The following is a 16,982-nucleotide window of genomic DNA, read 5'->3' as shown; positions in this document are numbered from 1 at the left end:
TTGGTTTGTTACGTTATAAATGAATATAGTGATAAAATGGCAATGACATATAGAAGCTGTATCAAAATACAGTTAAGACTATTTTCTGTAATACAAACTAAAAAAAAAAGAAGTTGACTGAAGTTATGATTACAAAATAATTAAACTGTAAGTAAATATTTCAGCAACTTAGATTAAATTATAAAAATAAGTGCTTCTATAATATAAAAATATAAATATATAACCAAGTAATTTTCATACTTTTGTAACAAAATGTTTATTTTTAAGCATGAACAATTTCTATTCATTCACCTTTATGATACCTATAAATATTCAGTTATTGTATATTAATTAAAAGTAAACAAAAATGTTTGTTTTGTGTATTTTCAACTTATTTGAAAACAATAAAACAGTTTGTAAGAAAATTGAAAATATTTACATACTGGTGACTGTGTCTCTCCTGCATCAAATGCACCTACACAGAATGAAGAATTACCAACATTAGTTTTTACCTCTTACAGTGAAGTTACACAGGATTTAATAATGCCTCCACAAATAAATAATAAAAAATTGAAAAGCCCCATTATCATGAGCATCTACAAGGTGCTAGTGACAGTATGGTGTCTGTGTACTGCTTAAATAGTTTTTTTTGTTTTTTTTTGCTTTTGAATAACTATTTGTCTATGTATGCAATTTACTATGTAATCTGGGTTAATTCCCAAATTATTTTATATATACATAAAAACATCTCATTACCTTTATCAGTTCAGGTTACCAACTTATTCTTATAAAAGATAATGTCTGTGGTAATAGAACCCAAATGCATTAGATATATCCCATCTATCAGTGAAAATCCAAATGCCAATGTTAATCTAATCAATGTTAAACTTCATAAAAAATCAAATACAAATATCATAGTAGGGTATATTGTTCTACTTAATATCTGAAAATTCCATTTAGTTCTATTCAGTATTTTACAGTTCTTTTTAATATGTTTTTTTTTGTAATGGTGGAGGTTGGGAGTTTAATTAGTACAAATATTAGGGTGCCTTCATTTCATTTCTACTTTAAGGTATTTAAAGCTTTGTACTATTATTTGATATTTGAGTTGACTTTTTTATGATTTTTCATGATGGCTGACTAGATTGACAATGACATTTGGATTTTGACTGGAATATCCTTAATACATTTGGGTGCTTTTACCACAGACATTATCCATTATGACTAAGTTGAAAATTTGAACTGATAAGAGTAATAAGATACTTAATTCATAATAGTTTTACATTGCTGATTTAACTACCTATTAACAACTGATATAATCAATAGTTTGTAAGTTATATACATATAGTGCAACAATAATGTAATTTAAAATAACTTATATTCCCTTCTAATTCATTAAATTTTATTATTGCATAATACATAATACATAACACAGACCTCCAAATTTAAATTCACTGAAGTTTCATTTTATGAAAAGGGAAAAAGTTCCAGGAATTGTTCATGGGTTTTTCTATCAAGTAATGCCATTTTACAAATTGCAATAAAAAAAAAAAGTCCAACTTAGATAAATTATTTTCCTTACCATAATTAAGATTTTTATTATTATGTTTGTTGATGAAACATTTCCCCTTGTTCTTCTATGAAGGCACCAAGATTTTCAGGAAAATAGTATGTTAGTTTAAGAAGTGAACTTTCAAACTCATATTTCAGTCCATGTATTTATCAAACATATTATTGTAATTTGTCTCCTTGTTGTTCCTAAAGCCAATTCCCTAATCTCAGGCTCAACAAAACCCATTCTTCAAGTTTCACTTCTGAAAAAGCTGAAAATTACCTACATAGATACTTGAAACAGTTGTCATTTTTGTCTAAGAAGAGAAAATTTAAATAATATTAAAATTTGAATTAAAAACTACATTTTGATTCCAAGGTAGCATACATTAGTAAGAAAGCTGTTTTAAGTTTTGAATGTAATTCTATAAAAGGTTGTAACATGCATACTTTAACACACACACCCATCCACATAAGGAAAAGATAAAAAGTTGTATCAAAAATATTTTACAAACTCATTATAATTTACTGTGATCTAGCTCATGAAAACAGACTGATTCTTTTGTGTTTTATGAAATGTGTTATCTGGTTAATAACACTTAATAATACTTATAGTAATAACACTTAAAAAATACTGGAACCGCATGAAAATGTTGTAGATAAATTGTCCTGCATATTGGCTGAAATATCTTGTAAAGTTTTTTGTAACAAAAAGGTGTAGCTAGTAGCCACATGCAACAACCAGATATGAAGAACCACATTCATCAGATAGAGGCAGAAAATTTGCAATTTGGCAGTAACTATTTCTTCTTCTATGAAAATAAAGTTTACAGTGATTTATATCTTTCAAAATCCATGGTAAACATGACAAGTTTAAGTGTAAACAGAGTATATATGCTGCAGGGGACTCGGTGAAGGATGGCATGTTGTGAAAGTTGCAAATAATAATTGTGAATGTCACTATTCTATTTAAGAATAGGCATACTCAAGAATTCTGCTGCATTCCAAATGTTGCTCAAAATTCCAGATATTCTCCAGATACTGGTGTAGCTGTTCTGTGTATCCATCTTGAAAGACAATTAGAGAGCTCAGAACTTTGATGTTTGCACAAGTGTTAAAGGGTCCCTTTTACTATATTCCAAAGCATACATTACCAGTTATCTTGGGACAACCTGTCTACCATCACTCTACTGATTAACAGGTGGTAATTTCTCAAGCAGTCTTCCTGGCATCTAAGTGAAAAAGGCAATACAGTCTGCAGCATAATATTAAGGCACTTAAAAATGTGTGCGAGTCTGCTGTTTTTAAAGAAGATCATGAAAAACTATTAAAAATTCTGTTTGTTTGCTCATTGTATGCAAATGACCTCAAACTACAGGAAGAACAACTACTTACAGCAAAAGGTCCTGGATATTTTATCAGAAACAACTAAGGAATGAAAACCTAGCATTTACATCAAAGTGACATGTAAATATGGCTAGGGTAACTTATAAATCTTACACATGAAAGAAATCATTTGAAGCTTTACTCAACTTACCTCACCATAATCACCATGTTTAGATTGAAAAAGAACAACAGACCAAGTTCCTAAATTATTTTTAAATGATCTCAGTTACTGTCAACTCCATGATCTCCCTTGCAGAGAATGTTGCATATGAATGAAGCATGAACATTGTAAGAACCCAAACACTTCACAAGTAAATACTGTTAAAAATGAAAAACAGCAGATATAAATATTAACCTTAACTGAGAAAAAGATTTACTGTAATATGTCATGAGAAAGGCTTGATATATCACATCAATGATCTGTTGACACAAGGACCTTATTCCTGATAAATGTATGATTTTGTTTCATTATAATTTATTACAAGATGCTCCTTTATCAAATACTGTAAAGTTCAATAAGACAAGTCTTGTGACAATCCAAGTCAACCAAAGATGCTGTTCACACAAGAAACAATCATTAACAGTAGCAAGTTCTCATTATATCAGTGATGCATATAGGTAAAGTCAATGGAAAGTTATTGCCAGAGTATGTGGTATAAAAATCAGCTCAAATGTAGATACTCTGACAAAAGGTGATCATCAAAAGGTGTACTATAAATGATTCACCAAACTCTAAACACCTCTGAATCTTGAATTTTATTGTTCATTGCCAATACAGCAAAGAAATATAACAAACCAATGGTATAAAAAAAGTAATGATCTCTTAAGTCAGAATTTCTACAGTTTATAACAAAAAACTGATATCCAACATGGTAGAAAACACCACTCAATCTCAAATGTGCTTTTCAGGCCACACTTATCTTTCCTACAAATTGACAGAAATTCCTTTACAAACTGTTAAAGAAAGAAATTGAGAATACTGTACAAGCACAAGTATCAGATGCAGTTCTGGAGATTCTACAACAAAACTGCTGAAAGCCAATAAAACAAAAAAAAAAGTAGATGCAGAGCCTGCAAAAGGAGTATTTTCAGCATATATCTGTGCTGTGAAGAAGAGTAAAGTTTCAAATAAATACCACTAGAAAAAAGTGAAGCTTAACCAAGTAGTATATTATCTAAAAAACCAGTGTACAACAGAGAAAAGACAATTCTTTAGTGAGAGCAGTGATAAAGAAAGAGCAATATTTCATATTCTGAATGATGATGATGATGACACTCTAAACATCACAAAAAATGTTTAGGATTTTCAGGTGTGTGTGTGTGTGTGTTTCTCCCCAAAATTGTTAAAATTTGATGCAGATGCATACATAAAGAATGACAAAAAGTGAAATAATAACTACTTTTTCTTCTGGGTTATCAGAAAGTTCAGGCTTGACTATCAGCCAACTTTCCAGTACAGCAGGAATGGGAAATGCCTATCACTTAAATGAGGTTAAACTGAAAATAAATAAGCCAATCAGAATAAATAAAGGTAGGTTGTGAGTGCAGTACTGATATTATTTTCCAAATGGCAGCCTCCTGTTAGTGCCAATTTTGTTGTTTTTGTAGAGATATTTGCTAATTTTTTACCATAAAGTGCAACTCTCTGGAACCAAGCACTTCAAATTTGAAAAGATAAAGGCCTAGGATGTTTAAAACTGCTGACATATTACAAAAATTAGATAAATCAGATGAACAGGAATTCAATCAAACATGTCTTGAGGATGACTTGGAATCATTTGAAAATGGAGAAAGTTTAGAAGAATCTTAAATTTATGACGATATGCCTCAAGCCAGAGGGTATAGTCTTTGAATGGCTGACGGCAGGGGTGATGCAGGTTAGAGAATTTTTTCTGCACCAGACTGATTTACAGTTTGATGGTAACAATGCAGGCACAGCTGGAATTCATGTGTTGTGTGCAGTGAAAAACACCTTGAATATAAAATAAACTGCCCTAGAGTGCCACACAAGGGCATTCATTTTAAACTGGTCAATAGCTCAATTTGGTGCTCCCCCTGCAAGAAATATCTCTGCATCAAACACAGGTCAATGTGCTGGGAAGACTGGCACACCAAGGTCCAGTTTTAATACTAGATTAAAGGTAAACATATTACAGATAATATTCTCAAATTTTATGCATTTCAATGTAGTAGTTTTCATGTAATCTCTATTTCTGTGACACATGTTTTTATGCATTTTTGTTGTGGAGCTCAGGCCAAGGAACAGTTTGGCTCCCTTGCATCAGGGTTAATAGGGTTGAAATTCAAATAAAAATAAACTTTTTATATGCTATTTAAAAAAATTTATATTTATGATCATATTTAAGAAATTGCCAACAGAAAATATAAAGAAATTTTAAATTATCCCAAAACATTTAAAACAAAATCCTCGACTTATTAATCAAAATTTCTTTAAAGTTCACCAATTTGTCACCTTTTTTAGTAGTGTTATTCACCATTCAATAACATGCAAGTTATAGTATTATATACAAGTTATAATAATGTACTGGAAATTTACTATTTATAAAAAGTCTAGTTACACAACTGCACTTAAAGAATTCTATCAATAAAATCCCAAGCTGCAACATTATACTCAGAGAATTACCATTAATAAAACCTGAAGTCAACATATTATACTAAAATTTGTTACAACACTGAATTTTAGTTAGTTTTCAGCCTTTCATACTTATTATTTATACACATACATAAAAGAAAAGCATTGTGATTGTCTTCTGAAAAAGAGAAGTACAGTTTCCTTACATTGCTTTTTATGCTGTTAATTCAACTATAATTTTATAATTAAAAAGTTAAAGTACTTGAATCAATTCAACTTACAGAAGTCAAATTTTGTATACACTTTAGACTTATCTGTATCTTCATAAAAATATTTTTAAAAAATATCAATAAACCTAAATACAGCATTTTCAATCCTATCAAATTTCACACTTTTTAAAGTTACAATGATCTAAAAAGGAAATACAGTCAAAGTGATGCCAAGACGTTCCTATGAGAAAAAGGTTCTTACAACCCCAGTAACCTCTCTTTGACAGAGTGGGCAATGTTTTAGAGAAGGAGCACATTGAAAACAAGCCAATAGGTAACCACAGGGGAGAAAAACAGTTCCCAGCTCTTGATCCATACAAATTTTGCATATTTGCTGATCCCTAAGTTTCTCATTTTCTTCTTCCAAACTGACATCTACATGCAACAAAGAAATACTACCAATAAGAATAATATTAATATATAAATTAACATCTCTAAACATCAACAGAGATATAAATATAGCAACATGTAAATACAAAATAACTTTCATTTCTGGGTGCAAAACATCTAACATTCCTATCGAGACAGGTAAATGTTAGACGGTATATCAAACATTTGTAGATTATTTTATACATGTACGTCAATACGTTTGGTATTAAACTATAGATAATTCAAATTTCAATATTAGTTTTTTTATTTGAAAGTTAATATGAAAAAAGGCTAAATATCAATTTTTTGTATGTCACGTGGTATGTGGCCTGCTAGGTTTGGTCAGATTACATTTTATGATGCCCACAATACAATGTGTACAGTTTCACACAAATTAGAAACTCAGATGTTCCATAGTGGCAGGCCAGAATATAAATTAATAACCTCCTACCTTTTCTATTTGCCGAGATATCATGATGTTTAGTAAATCTACCACACTTGCTCTACCAACCACTTCATCATTTGAAAAGACTTGTTTAGCTATGCTTTCTTTTACATACTAGTAATATAACCAGTTGAAAGCTCTACATTATTCTGTAACGCTTCTTTAGTTACTTGTAAAAGAAAGACTCTTATGCTATTGGAAATTTTGAAATATTATAATCAAGGGTATTTTGTGAATACAAGTTATATTTCTTTTTACCCAAATATAAGTTAGTTATGAAGCCTGATTATAGTATATTTTTGTGGTATTGGCTATAGTTTGTAATTTTTTGTGTATTCCAAAATGTTTATATAAATTCTACAAAAGAATATTTTTCAATCTTCACATGAATTTTGATGAGGTTTAGCATTTATGGCTTATGACTGCAAGCAAGGACTTTGTACTATCATAAGCGATAGAGATCATAGTTTTCCAAATATTCTTTTTATTTACTGTTCTATGCTTGAATGACATTTCTTCACCTTATAATTTTCCCATTTTTCTTGTGTGTAATCAATGTATAAGATGAGGATGAAATGCAAGTTATCATGTGCAGTGTCATAGAAAATGCAGGTTCAGGTTTAAGGAGTCTACGGTGAGGTCTGTCATATAAAATTCAAAGTAATTAATACATTAATATAAGTACCTAAATCTTCAGATGCAAAATTACTAATCTCAGTATTATCACATAAGGAAGACAAATTTTTGATGTTGAAGTAGATTTTTAATATCTATATATACTTATTACTTATAAATGCTTCAAAATATCATGTTGATCTGAGCACTTTCTCTTGGTATGTTTTGAAACACCCTTACATAACCCTAAATTTATCTCTATACTTTTTCTGGCTGGAATGCTTGAATTATGTATACTTTTTTAAATTTAATTTAGATCCTTAATTTTTGATGTATTATTTAAAGCTATCAAATGTCTCTATTCTTTATAGGTAAAACAAGACTAATGCTTTTTGCATATGCACACTTAATTAAATTTTGAGTGCAACACTGAACAGTTTTAACATGTGCATTTTGACCTACCTGTAACAAGAGAGTTAACTTTCTTGCTAATTGCTCAGTTGAACCAACTCAATTTGTGACCCCAAATTGACCTTTATATAGTTTCTATAAGTTCTAATATATTTTGTGTATCTTCATGAAATTTCAAACACTTTCAGTTAACTCTTTTGCAACAGGATCAGTATAAAATACTGAGTCCATTTATGCATTTGCATAGGTTAAGTATCTGTACTATAGCTTTTAATAAAATACAGCAGACTCTTTGGATAAAAGTCTTCAGTACACAAAAATCACTTTTTTTTTTTAATGAAGCAAGTTTATTAAATATTTATTTGTGAATATATCAAGTGTTTCATTACAACTTTTACTGCAAAGTGATTTTCATGTTATGATTAAAAATACATTTCTGTAATCTCTAAAGCTTCCTAAATAAATATAACTTGTTTTCTTAGCAAAACTTTATATTTTATCTGTTTTTACTTTCTCCATAACAATATACTTGATTCTGCACACTGTAGACAAGCCATTCAAATATACTGAAAAGAAAAATTGTGAAATGTGAAATAAAATGGATAGCTCTGTCCAATTATTTTTGTTATTGATCATGAAGTCTGAAGTGCTTATTTTGGGTTTTGAATTTAAAAATTTTCAAATCTATTTTCTATGTTTATTTTACTATCAGCAACAGAAGTAGAAATAATGCAATAAACAACCACTTGTCTCTTTAGACTGTTTACATGACAATGTAATATGACACCACTGAGTGTAAAGAAACAGGCACTGAGCAACTAACTTATGTTTAGCTCCGAGAACAAAATAAGTGTACTTACGTATCCTACATCGTTTGAAACCAAAATTCTACAGAGTAAGAAAACAGCACTTTGAATATGTTAAAACATTTATGATACAGTTCTGAATACATCACACAACAATCAGCACACTTGCACAAATTTTACACTGGGACAAAGACGGACAATTTTATCATCGAATCCCCCCAACCACTATTTTGTAACTATATGATGAAAGATCCAAATACTAATCCTGTATTTTTAGGTTGTTTATACTTACAAACTGACAAATAAGAAATAAATTTCTGGTTTTGGTTTGCAAGTTTTGTTTTTGGTTTTACTATAGATTCTACTTCAACTTCCCAAGTTTTCACAATTATTTTACATTTAGTAACCAAATGCAGCTCTCTCTTACACAGCAGTAAGTAATGATTATTTATATGTGAAATCTCTGTTTAATAGTTTTAATACACAGCTGTTGATAAAAATCAAGTATAGCTGTTTCTTTATTTTAGCATATCATGTACTACTTCTGAAATTATGCTACACATCACAGAATATATACATACATATAAAGGAAATATACACAATTACATATAATTGACATGTAATGTTTTTTTCTTCTATAAATACATAAACAAAAATGAGGCAAAAAGTAGAGAAGTTTAAGAAGAAAAAATGTATTCCAGAGGAACAAATTCAGTTCCTTTTAGATCTAGCTTTCTCATCAGAAGAAGAATCTACTCAGTCAGAGGAATTAGATGTTAAAGTACCTGATGCTTCCATTTTAATGTCTCTGACAGATCTTTCTATAAGCCCAGATGGCCATAAAATGTACAGCCAGCTCTTCTTAACTCTGTCTTGTAGACAGAACAAGTTGTAGCTGGTGAAACTCATTTGAATGAGAATGTTCTGGACTCAATCAGGCCAGGTAGATCAACACAAACATCACCAGCACACAAAAAAGAGGTAGAGCTAAGAGCAGTAAAGGAAAGTGTAGAGCTCCTAGTAGATATTGTATGGAGTTCAAGATTTAAACAAGCAAGAAGGGAAAAATGTCAGCCAGAGGTTTAGCAGACAACACTGTAATGGACCTGAGACAGAATAGGATTATTTTCATGGACAACTCTTCCACTTTTCCTCATTTATGTGATAAACTGTTGGCTTTTAGAACTTATGCCTGTGGAATATGCAGGAAGGACAGACTACATTTCCTACAGGAATTGGTTGCAACAACCCTACAAAGAGGGGAAACACAAATATTTATATGTGCAATACTGACAGCAGTGAAGTAGATGGACAAAGAAGATATCTATGCCTTTTTTATTTTAGACTAGTACCATGACAACTATAAGAAAATATAAGCTAATTATATACACAGATTTCTGGGAGAAGTGGATCTCAATAACCTCAGTTACTATTCAACTGGATGAAGGGCAGTGAGATGGCACAAATTACCATTTCTCCATCTTTTGGATTTGATCATAGTCAATGTTTTTATTCTCTATAAGACAAAGACCAATAAGTCAGAATTATCACAGAAGTCCTTCAGAATGGAGCTGGTCATTTCTTTTGTTAAGTCTTTATTTCAGAGTAGACCCAGTCCTTCTGATATTTCACTTACACAAACAAGAGTAAATTCTTTTGTCCCAAGACTCACTCCTGACGGCATGTTCCAACACTTTTAAAAATTATAAAAAATGCAGACTGTGCCTTATAGACAACAGGATATTCACAAGTGTACACTGTGATGTGTATGATTGAAATACTTTGCAGAGTACCATACCAGTAACTCTAAAAAAACATTAAGCTTTTTACTTAGTATGTAGCCAAAACTGAACATTTGTATAGAATTCTGCATATCAGTGTTTGTATAACTTTCATACTTTTGTAGTTTTCTTTTTATACAATTGTATGTATGTGCATTTTGTAAAATATAAATATTTCAATTTAGTTATGTGAAATATATGTATAGTTCCTGTGCAAAGTTTAATGCGTGTAATTTTCTGAAAGTTATTCACATTCTTGAACAACTTTGTGTTACTTTACATTTGTTTCAGTTTCAAATGCACGAGTAAATATTTGCATACATGACTTTGTAACAACTTTTCATTGCTTCCTTTTACTGCAACATTCTAACTGTTATGAATAAATACAAGTTGTAAAGTTTCTAATATTGTATCATTTGTTTTTACGATACCTCAATTTAGACAATTAGAAAAACACAATCTCAGTAGGCATAATTACATAGCCCTACAACGTACAAATCGAACTATATCAAAATTTTGCAAATTACACTAGTATTTCAGTTATCAGAGACTACATATATATTTATTAATAAATGCTTAAATTTTAGTTACTTTTCTTAATGCATGGTACAATGAATAAAAATTTAAAAAATGATGTTTAGTAATTACCTGAAGTTAGTGATACAAAAATATTTTGCCCTTATGCACTTGTAGCACAAAGCATTGTTTATTCTTTGGAGTAGAAGGTGAAAAAATAACCTTTTTGTAGATTTCAAATATATATATTAGAAAGAAAATTAAATTACTCTACTAGTATACACACAAAATCTGTAACTTATCTTGGTATATAAATATAGTGTTATAAAAATCTAATCTCTGTTTACAGCAACATCATTGTCAAAAAATTTCAACAGTCTTAGTGAAATTATTTTCTACTATAAAAAATTTTATAAACAACTGCCAGAATCACATGAAGCACAATTTGTTTTTTCTATTGGTTATTAACAGGCCCTTAAAAAAAAAAAAGTAGGTTACATGCACATTTAGACTGCCTATGGCAAAAGGAGTTAATTATTAAGTGATCTGTGGCCAAAAAATTAGAATTTCTCCTGCAGTACTTCACTAAAAATTTCATGAATATACATAGTTAGTGTTGAAAATCACTCTGCACTCAAAGCAATCATATTAAGATTAAAAATACTTTTCTTCATCTTAAAGATCTCAAATTTCATTTGTATAATTTCTAAAATCTCCTTAATAAATTTCAAGCCTTTTTTTAGTAAGACCTTTTATTTTGTCTGTTACTTTCTTGTCCTAGCTTTATACAAGATTGGTCTGTTTGTCTAATCTTGTAAATACCAAAACAAAAATTTGAAAAAATCTAAATTACTCTCTCTCTCTAGAATGACTTCAAATTGTAACATGAAACTACATTTGTTTATCCTAAATAGCTTTACACTTAATAACAGTATATACCTATTTATACTTAAATCTCACTGTTTCATTTCTCCTTAACTTGCAACAAACTGATACTCCCATAATAAAATTTTTCAATCACTTTGGCAAATATGCAGTTCTAATCATCATCGATTTACATAATGCATAAACTATTTGCGAGATTCTCACAAGTATACCTTGTGAAAACATTTTACTAATATTATCATTATTTTATCTAATATAACCTAAAATGTTTCTAACTTTTATATTTTAGTTACTTTAATAATAACAAATACATGAAAAACAAGAATTATAATACCTACCCATTACCTCTTGTTTTTTGCTGTCAGTTGCTGATGAAAGTTAAACCTACTTTTCTTTTTATATTAATGGTATTAGTACAATACATTTTTATATAATAAAATAATGCACTTAAGAACATAGAATAATCATATGCAAAAATCAGACAACATTCCTTAACTTTCACAATTTTTCTGGCTTTTTAATTATTCAACAATGGCCATTAAAAGTTTCAGTTAAGTTCATTAACATGTCTACCATAGGAATAATGTTTGAACTGGAAGCAAAATAAACATTGTTTTCCACATAAAACAACATATGTTACTTGATAAATTAAAACCTTGGCTTTCTATTCACTATAAGTAATATAGTATTAAATATCAGAGAGAGCTATTGGCATTTCTGAAAGGAAGGATGCAACAGGTGAGCATGGCAAGAAGAGTCTGATTTTCTATTTGATGGCTCTGTAATTAAGCAAAATTGAAGGCTATAAAAATTACGCTTTGCCTGAGTGATGAGAACATTATAATAAGTAATTTAATCTACATTACATTTTGCAATTTTTGGAGGGGTGGTAAATAATTTAAAAAATGAGAGGATGTCTACAGAGAAAGTGTCACAATTCTTATTAGCAACAAGTTAATACAAATAAAATATTTGAATTCAGCTATTTAATAAAATTTTTTGCATTTACTACAAAATACAAATACAGGTAATACTTCAATTTTGTTTATTATTCTGAGCAAAAGCATTACTATTAAAAAAATCAGTGTCAAGACCATTCATTGTTTTCTTGATGTAATATTTATTTGTTTTCCTTACATGCAAACTTACTCCCAATCAAATAATCTTCAATAGTCAACACTAATCAGTTTGCTTCAGAATACGTAACTTGTTGGTTTTTGTCATCTTTTTAAATAGTTCATCATTCTCTATATTTTTTATAACAGAAAGAATATGGAAACTGATAGTTTGGTAATTGCAATGGGATGAATTCACAAGTCATTAAGTTTTGTTTTATAAATTAAGATTTTTTTTCTGTTATATAATGTAGTTTTCTAGACATGTTCCCCTTACTACACTGTAGAAAAACATTATTGTGGCTTCTCCCAAATATAAAAAACTTGGATATGTGGATATCCCTGCTCCAGAGAGACCCAGAAATCATCTGCCTGGTGAAAACTTTCATTCAAGACCGAGCAAAAGTGTCTGATACAAACACATATCATCCACGCTGGGAAAAGCTCCAGCCATAAACCTGTGGGGCTCATCTGACGAACAAAGCAAGAACTGCATCCACTGTCAACACTATGCTGGGGACGAGATGGAACTTGGATGAAGCAAACATTTGAAGGGTAAAAGGATATATGACTGACTTCCTGATTGTCATCACAAAACTAACAAAGAAGTCCCTTTGCCTCCCATCAGAAAACTTTTTATTCAGGGCTATAGATCATGCCTTTGCAAGGAAAATCCTGTTGAAGCCCAAGAATACTGAAATGATGTTGTTTCTAATATGTTTAAACTAATATGTTTGTTGCTCCAATTAACTTGTTATCTTAACACAAGTTACCATTATCTGAACTATCAAAATATTTATTCTGTATAACATTACTGTTTATATTCTTCATAGATGGCTTCATATTTTGGACTACATTTTGATACTTTTTTCAAGTCCACTTAAAGTAAGCATCTCAAAACAGCTGGTATGGATATTAAAACTTTTATCAAAATAAAGTAGGAAACAATATTTTGACCTTCTTAGGTTATCTTCAAACTTGAAGATAGCCTAAGAAGGTTGGTTGACTGGTTTGGCATTTTATGGCACAAAGCAACTAGGCTATCTGCACCAAATATCTGGTAAAAAGTTAAAATTAAAATCAAATTATTAAAGTTCATAAAAGGAAATTAAGGTAAAAGAAAACAAAGTTTAATATTTGAATTAAAAACTTAAATAGTATTAAATCCAATTTTTGTATCTAGTTTGCAGCAGTAAGAAAGAAAGTACAGTAATACAAGTTTTAAAGGACTTTCTATAACATAATTTTAATAATCATAATTCACCAGGATGACTAATGGGTAAGTTCAAACATTGGCGTTAATCACCTGAAGTTGGCGTCTCCAGTCATGGTTTCAAATTATTTGACATCATGGCTGTCCTTAAAAAATTAAAGTAATACAAGTTTTAAAAGACTTTCTGCAGCATAATTTTAATTATTATAACTTGCCAGGATGACTAATGGGTAAGTTCAAACATCAGCATCAGTCACCTGAAGTTGGCCTTTCCAGTCCTGGTTTCGAGTTATTTGACATTACGGCCATTTTCTAATTTCATCTTGAACTAGTTGTACTTCAATTTGTAAAAAGGAATCATATTAAAAAAAGGTCTAATTTATGAAGTAAAAACTTAAATAGCATTAAAAAGGTCAATTGCCTTTAAAAAACTAAAAATATTTGCAAGGTGGACAGTGTAACCATCATCAATGACAATGTTCAACATTATGGGTAAACCTTGGGACAAAACATGTCTAAAATGGTGCCTCTGTTGAGAGTCATAACTATGGCAAGATAGTAAAATTTGGTTTATTATGATCTAAGCGTCACACAGACAACACATTGCTGCATCAGTCACAGAAAAAAGAAAATGAGTTAAAAAACTTTGACCAATGAGAAGTCTAGTTAGGACAACTTCCTCTTTCTGATCCTTATGGAAACAAGAGGGCCAAAGTCCAATAGAGGATTTTATTTGGAAAAGCTTGTTTTCATATTGCTCTCTCCAAGTCGACTGCCAACTTGAATACAACGCCATAGTCCATGTATGCAACAGGCACAACAATAATAGTGCCAGAGCAGACAGACTTAGCTGCAGTGTCTGCAAGCTCATTCCAGCAAATACCGACATGGCCTGGTATCCAGAAGAACTGGATAGAAGTAGATATTAAAGAGAAATAGGCCAGTCAGTTTTGAATATCAGCGAGAATAGCATGAAAACTAATGTGAAACAATTCCAGGGACAGTAAAGAACTAAGCAAGTCAGTACGAATAGTGCAATTTGAGTGCTGCTTAGCTTTTACGTGGTTCAGGGCAAGAGAAATGGCATACTGTTCAGCAGTGAACACAGAAACTATAGAGGGGGTTTTGTGCACAACTACCAAACCACAACAAACCATGGCAGAGTCACCTGATTTCAAACCATCCGTATAAATTGGAATGGAAGGATGGTTTGAAAGATGTTCAGCAAATAAAAAGATGGTACTTCCAATCAGGAGTATCTGCTTTTCTCAGATGACTTAAAAAAGGTCACATTTGGAGATTGCAATAAGCCATGGTGGGATGGGCTGTCCAGTGGATACAGCAATGTAATTCAAGGACAGATCCACTTCATCCATCTGTGCCTGGATACAAAGGCCAAAAGGAACAATGGCAAATAGTCTGTTTGAAAAAGAATGGCCTACTGAAGAAGGAAAACACAACCCCAGGTAGGATGCTGTGGTAAGAATCAAAGTTTCAATGTATACAGTAAAGTTGCAAACAGCAGAGGTGTAGAGGAAGTTCATAAGACTCTGTTTACAAGCTCTGGACTAGGGAAGTGCAGAAAGCCCCGTTGCAGAGCCAAAGTCTCTGATGATGAATGGGGCCCAGCATCTTCAAGGATGAGGTTCTGACAGAGCCATAGACCAGACATTCACAGTCTAGTTTCAATTGAATAACAGCACAATATATATCTTTAGTAAAGAATATCAATCTGCTCCACAAGTGGTAGAAGAGAGGACATGGAGGATGTTCAGTACCTTTGTATACTTAACAGTTAGCTGCTTGATGTGTGGAATAAAAGTCAGTTTACAGTCAAAGATAAGCCCCAAGAACTCAGGGGCCACAGGTAGCACAACTTTACCGACACGGAGTTCAGGTTCAGTGTGAATACCCCACTTGTGGAAAAAGTGCATGCAAACAGATTTAGAGAGAAAGAAATTAAAAGCCTGTCCATTAACACATTTTTAGTAAAAATGGTCAAATGACCATGTAACCCACATAAGTGGAGGTCTTGCAAAATGCAATACCTCCATATATTGTCATTAGCCTTCTCAAGGTCAAAGAATATTGATACAAGATGATGATGTTTGAGAAAGACTTCTGTGATTATGTTTCAAGTCAAATCAGGTGGTCTATGGTAGAGTGCTGTTGTTGGAACCCACACTGGGTGGGCAAGAGGAGGTTGTTTGAATTGAGGAACCAAACAAGATGAGCATTAACCATTCTCTTTAAGTTCTTACAGAGACAGCTCGTAAAAACAATTGGACGGTAGTTTAAAGGAATCTTGGGAATCTTCCCAGGCTTAGAGAAAGGTAGGACAACAGCCTGGTGCCAGGCATGAGGAAAAACATTCTTCTGCTAGATCTCATTAAAAACAATCAGAAGAATAGTGAGGGAAGCAGGAGATAGAAATCATAGTATATATCATCAGGTGTGACCAATGTACTGCCAGACCGATAAAGGGCCAGTTTGAGTTCCACCAGTGTAAAGTGGCAATTATAGGCATAAAGACAATAAGCCCAAAAAGAAACAGGTGATCACCTTTATTTTATTTATTTGAGGAAGGTCTGTCAACCTCCATGAAACCTGCCTTGGGTCAGTTGGACAGATCTCTGTTGTTGGAAGAGGACTCCAGTGACTAAGGACGTGAACAAATGATTGTTTTGCATCTTGGGACAGGAGAAGATGATGTACCTGAGGAAATACCTGTACCTGGAACCAAAGTAAGTGGATCTTGGGGTTTGCTGGAATGAATGTTAGGGACAGAGATTGGTGTTGATGTTGATTCACCAACTTTCTTAACCATGGAAGTCAAAAGACTTTTCATTTGGTTTGAGAATGATTCTTTTGGAGGCACAGAGAGATCCATCTGTACTCCCACTGTAGCAGTGGAACGAAGTGCAGTAGCATACATCCGAGGTGAAGTGGTAGACAGTAACTTTCAAGCCTCAGGGTAAGTAATGTTTTGAATTGTCTTTAAACACTGCACCTCTTTCTTCCAACCGCTTAGGACAAGAACAAAAATGG

The 16,982-nt window shown here is 31.6% G+C and overlaps 1 pseudogene across 1 annotated transcript in view; it reads right to left on the bottom strand.

Moving 5' to 3' along the window:
• Positions 1-212: 212 nt before the first annotated feature.
• LOC143223870 (putative inhibitor of apoptosis) overlaps positions 213-16,982 on the bottom strand; it is a 38,984-nt pseudogene continuing 22,214 nt past the window's right edge. The window contains exon 8 of the transcript XR_013013175.1: positions 213-6,153. The product of XR_013013175.1 is annotated as a putative inhibitor of apoptosis (transcript). The remainder of the gene's footprint in view (positions 6,154-16,982) is intronic.

This window comes from Tachypleus tridentatus, chromosome 8 (assembly GCF_004210375.1).
Source record: "Tachypleus tridentatus isolate NWPU-2018 chromosome 8, ASM421037v1, whole genome shotgun sequence".
NCBI classification, from domain to species: Eukaryota; Metazoa; Arthropoda; class Merostomata; order Xiphosura; family Limulidae; genus Tachypleus; species Tachypleus tridentatus.
Note: the sequence above shows the minus strand (reverse complement) of the source record. Positions and strands in the feature narration are given on the sequence as shown.